Source organism: Elephas maximus, chromosome 27 (genome assembly GCF_024166365.1).
Source record: "Elephas maximus indicus isolate mEleMax1 chromosome 27, mEleMax1 primary haplotype, whole genome shotgun sequence".
NCBI classification, from domain to species: Eukaryota; Metazoa; Chordata; class Mammalia; order Proboscidea; family Elephantidae; genus Elephas; species Elephas maximus.
In genome coordinates, this window is record NC_064845.1 from 25,197,152 (window position 1) to 25,203,151 (window position 6,000).

Sequence of the window (6,000 nt, forward strand, 5' to 3'; positions counted from 1 at the left end):
GGAAGGCCTGGGCGTATCCAGGGCCCCAGCTTTGAGCAGACAGAGCTGGGTTCAGACAAAGCTCATCCCTCTCAACCAGTTTGTGACCCTGGACAAGTCTTTGTAGTTTTCAGAGCCTCGCCAGTGCCCCTACCCACACAATAGGGATCATTCTAGCGTCTTCTTCCTAGGAACCTCAGCAGGGATATGTGAGGTAACACCTACTGATCCCGCGGGCTGTCGTTACCTGTAGCTAATCAGGGGTGGATTATCTATTAGGCAAGGTAAGCACACGGCTTACCTGCTTACCAGATTATCTGTAATGAACATTTTCACCTTTTTATATTTTTTCATTGCATCTAGTACTCTGCTTCTAGGTATGACTGGCACCTGCCTCTCCAACCCCACAGCACCTTCCTATAGAATCAAAGCCTCTTTTCAAATATACAGTCCCTGATTGGGGGCAGATGACCCTGTAAGCAAGGTGAGCACAGGTCTACTTGTGCTTACTTTCTAATCTTTAGTGAACAATTTCACATGGGTTTTGTCACATCAAAGATGTGGTGTTCACCACCATGCTTACCTTGCCTATTGGATAATCTGCCCCTGTACCTAATGCACAAACTTAGAGATGGAAGAATTTCAAGCAGGCATGGGAAGCAGCATGGAGTACATCTCCAAACAGGGCTGGGGTCTGGTGCTGTGAGCTTGGGAAAGTCACTTCCACTCTTGGTCTCATTTCCCAATCTGCACTAGGATGGGGTTGGAATTAAATGAACGTCAGATATTGTCACCCTGTGCATAAAACCCTTCAGTAACTCCCATTATATAGAATCTGACCCAGTGTCTCATCTCAGAGTAGGGGGTGAACAGCCTGCACATTGTCTTCCAACAATCCTACCTCCTGGTCTCCACATCCTCCCCCACTTTGGATTGGACTCAGGGACTCGCTTCTCAAGATTGTTGTTGTTAGGTGCCACTGAGTCAATTTCAACTCATAATGGCCCCATTTGGGGCAATGTTTCTTGGTTCTCTTTTATTCTCTCTCCTTCTTTCTCATTTATCTCTCTCTGTCTGTCATTTATTTCTCTCTCTTTGCCCAGGAAGGAGCTGTGATGTATGACCTGCCCATGGAGAGACTTATGTGACAAGGACCTGAGGGAGGGTCCTGATCAACAGACAGAGAGGGAGTGAGGCCCCCCAGACCAACAGCTCACAGAGTCCTGCTCATAACATGGAAGTGACTAAGGAGCAGATCCTCCCCAATCAAGACTCAGTTGAGACCACAACCACAGGGTCCTGAGAACTTGGGGCAGGCACCAGGTAAGCCATGCCTGGATTCCTGGCACACGGAGACTGTGTGCTGTGTTGTGTTGTGAGTCATTAATTTTGGGGGTGTTGTTATCACAGAGCAGGAGATAACTCCTCCAGCACACCAGGTCATGAGTCCTGGACCTGTCCTCCTCCTTCCTGCCTCCTCTCCTCCTCAGTTCCCTCTAGCCATACTGGCTGCATTTCAACCGCCACTCTGGACAAACTCACATCTGCCTCCCGGTCTCTGCATCAGCTTTGTCTTCTCCCTGGTACACTGTCCCCAGACTCATGCAGGGCTGGTCCCTCCTGTTATTCTGGTCACACATAAATGTCACTGTAATGAGGTCTTTTGGACCACACACCAGCCTTATCTCACAGCACCTTATTTTCTCTATAAAATATGCTTTTCTCTTTGCATGTATTTGTTTCCATTCTTTCATCCATCTTCGTGTCTCCCCTACAGATTGTGACCTGGGGACAGGGACCTCATGGATCCTTTTCAGAACCAGCTCCCGGACCACCTGCTGATATTGATCCTGCCCCTGCACTAACACTGGAGCTCCATAGTGCACCAACTATTCCGTCACCAACATCAGATGGACAGACAGCTGGAGGGGTAGGTTTGAATCCTGGGCCACCTCCAGAAATGGCTCCCAGGCCACTTCCTGACGTCGATCCTGCTTCTGCTCAACATCAGAGCTCTACAGAGCGCCAGGTCCTCCATCTCCAGCTGTGCCTCGGTCACCAGAGGTTGAGTCATTTGCTGCACCTCCTCCACAGCCACGCCTCATTCACAGCTAGGGAACTTCACCTCCAGAGCCAAACCTTTTTTTCAACTCACCTGAGTCGGAATTTTTTTGGTTTTCTCGTAGTATTTTTCCAGATCCCTTTATACTTCATATTTTATACCATTTTAACAGGTATATTTCTCATAGAATAAAGTGTTATAGTAGTTTAAAAGTATGTAGCATAGTGGCTTTATGTACTTTTACAATCTTATTCAACCATCATCAGTATCTACTTCAGAACATTTTCATCACCGCTGTGATGATTAATGTTATGTGTCAATTTGGTTAGGCGATGATTCTCAGGGGTTTGGCAGAAATTATGTAATCAGCCTCCATTTTGTGATCGGATGTGAGCAGCCAATCAGTTGGAAGAGGAGTTTCCTTGGAGGAGTGAACTGCAAATTCACACACCTCCTGGTACCTGGTACCCAGCCATTAATCTGGCCAATGCCTTTTTCTTCATCCTCATTTTGAAGAACAGGCCCCTCTCGGTGAATCACAGCACTGATCTGTAGGATTTTGGAGCAAAGTCCTGCCATCCTCTGCAGATAACTACTCTCTTTTTGAGAAACAGCTTTTGGCTTGTAACTGGGCCTTAGTAGAGACTGAACACTTAACCCTGGGCCACCAAGTCAGCATGTGGCCTGAGCTTCCCATTATGAACTGGATGTTGTTTGACCCACAGAGTCATAAAGTTGGACTTGCCCAGCAGCACTCCATCATTAATTGAAGCAGTATATACAAGATTGGGCCTGAGCAGGACCTGAAGGCACAAGTAAGTAGCATGAGGAAATGGCCCAAATCCCATGGTCTCCACTCCTCTCACATTACATTTCATCTCCCAGTCTGCACCTGTGGCCTCATGGGATGTTCCTTATGATCAGGTGACTGAAGATGCGAAAACTCGTGCCTTGTTTACAGATGGCTCTGTGCAATATGCAGGCACTAGTTGAAAATGGAGAGCGGCAGCACTACAGCCCCTTGCTGGGACCTCCCTGAAGGGCAGTGGTGAAGGGAAATCCTCCCAATGGGCAGAGCTTCGAGCAGTGCACCTGGGTGTTCACTTTTCTTGGAAGGAGAAATGGCCATTTGAGCGATTGTATGTATACTGATTCATGGGCTGTGGCCAATAGTTTAGCTGGATTGTCAAGTTCTTGGAAGGAACATGATTGGAATACTGGAGACAAGGATTTACGGGGAGGAGGTATGTGAATAGACCTCTTTGAATGGGCCAAAGAAGTGAAGATATTTGTGTCTTATGTGAATGCTCACTAAAGAGTGACGTCAGCAGATAAAGACTTTAACAATCAAGTGGATAAGATGACGTGTTTTGTGGAAACCACTCATCCTCCTTTCCCAGGTACTTCCATCATAGCTCGTGAACAAAGTGGCCATGATGGCAGGGATGGAGGTTATGCATGGGCCCAGCAACGTAAACTTCTACTCATCAAGGCAGACTTGGCGACAACCACTGCCAAGTGCCCAATCTGCCAGCAGCGGAGACCAACACTGAGTCCCCTATTCGTCCCCATCCCTCAAAGTGATTATCTAGAAACCTGGTGGCAAGCTGATTACATTGGCCCACTTCCATCATGGAAAGCGCAGCATTTTGTGCTCAGGGGAATAGACACTTACTCTGCATATGGATTTGCTTCCTCTGCATGCAATGCTTCTGCCAAAACTGTCACCGATGCGCTCAGAGAATGCCTTATCCACCATCATGGTATCCCGCATGCATTTCCTTGAATCAAGGGACTTACTTCACAGCAAATGAAATGCAGCAGTGGGCCCGTGCTCATGGAATTCACTCGTCTTACCATGTTCCCCATCATCCTGAAGTAGCTGGCTTGATAGAATGATGGAATGGACTACTAAAGACACAATTACAGTGCCCGCTAGGTGGCAATACCTTGCAGGGTTGGGGCAGTGTTCACCTAGGGGCTGTATATGCTCTAAAGCAGCATCCAGTATACAGTGTTGTATCTCCCATAGCCAGGATTCATGGGTCCAGGAATCAAGGGGATTAATGGGAGTAGCACCATTCACTATTACCCCTAGTGACCCACTCACAAGATTTTTTGCTTTCCGTGTTCTAGCTTCTTGGTTTGTTTTGTTTTGATATGCCCAAATGGGTTGCTTGAGTGAGCTAGCTGGATTATTTTCGCCTTTGAAGCTCAGATGTCCTGTCACCAGATGGCTAGAGCTGTTATGAGATATATCAGTCTAGGAGTCCATTCACTTTTCTTTTATGGATTCAGCTCAGGTATCCAGGTAGCTCATCATGTAGTGTGTGGTACAAGCTCTGTCCTACAATCTTAGAGGGTCAGAGGTGATTGTTGTAGGTACTGGTATCTGGTTCCAGTAGGGAGTCATGCTCTGAACAAGGCAGGGGGCTGAGAAACTTTCCCCAAGTGTCTGTGAGGAAAGCGGGTCCCTGTTGCCTAGAGCGTACATGTGGGTGGGTTCTGTAGATGGACCATGGGCCCCAAATGCTTTTGGTTGTAAGGACTGGGAGGTACCAGTTATCCTTGGACCCGTCACGGGTGGCTGGATGACCTGAGTGGAGCCACCAGTCCTTTTGCCCTTGATGTGGTAGGTGAGGACCCTGTTTAGTAGGCAAAGCGGTATCAAATATCAAACACCCACCTCTCCACTGCACTGCTGAAATGGTTGCAGTCTGCCATCAAGGGCCTATTCTCCTGGAATAAGCCATCACAGGTCCATGCAGGGGGAAAAGATATTCAAAGGCAATGGCCCATTTATGCCGGGACAGGAGCCCCTTCTGTCCTGAGCTCTGCTGGCTAGTGGAGCTGGCTAATTACCTTTTCCCCCAACTGTGAATTTATTCCAATCTCATGTGATCCCCCACAAGAAGTACTGCTTATGCCATCAGGAGTAATCTGCTCAGCAGACTGCTATTGTAGATCCAGGGCCTAGCCCAGAAGCTCTGGGACAACACCATGGATATATTGGCCAGAGTTTCTTGGGGCATATGGTGAACCCTGTCCATGAGGCAGAAAATTAGACAGTGCTCCAAAGGACAGAACAGGCAACAAGGTCCGTGTAGATCCCAGTCTGGGCTCTGGGCATCCCACGCCAATGGTACTGCAACACCTACAAGAGGGGGACAGAAAATTTCAAGGAAGACCTCCAAAGCATGGGTCCCCTGAGGCACAGATCCTGAAAAGAGGAGCCCTTGGCCTATACCTAAGGGTAGAGATTTTCTGTAGTATGTTTTACAAGTCCTGTCGAATCCAGAAGGACTGGAACCTCCTGATAATATGTTCAGTGTACGTGAGACAAGTCTCGCCGTCCTTGATTCTGAGGAGCATTCTAGCTATGGGGTGTGTTTTTAAGATAAATCTGGGATCTTTGAATCTGTCTTCTCTTTCTCTCTCTCAACTCTAATCACCAGAAACTTCAAAATAAAAGAAAACAGCATCCCTCAGGAGTAGAATACATGTCTAAGATGTGTTCCTTTCTTTCTAGAGGCTGGGGAGAAGTGGTTAGTTCTTCATTCTGAGTTCTTAGGGGAGAGGTATGAAAAAGGAAGGTTGATATTAGCTGTTTTCTTTGCTAGTCCAAGGTCAACGATAGAGTAAGACATTAGTTGTGAGAGTACTTCAGCAAAGCCCTTAATCTCACGAATAATTGGCACTGTTTTCGCAGCATCTCTGTGAGGTTTTTTCCTTAAACTATTCAGCTGTTTCAAAGGGTAGAGGCTAGAGACCATCGTACTCCCTCCCCAATCCCTGTCTTTGGAGAGGCAGGTTAAGAAGTTTCTCTATGATCAAGTCCTGTGGAAAAGACCTTCTCACTACTTCTCTCCCTTTCTTGTTCATTCACAGTGCTTGACAGTGAAAACCTCCGATTACAATTCTTTGCTTCTCATTTGGGCTTCTGTCCTCTTAGAGTGCTT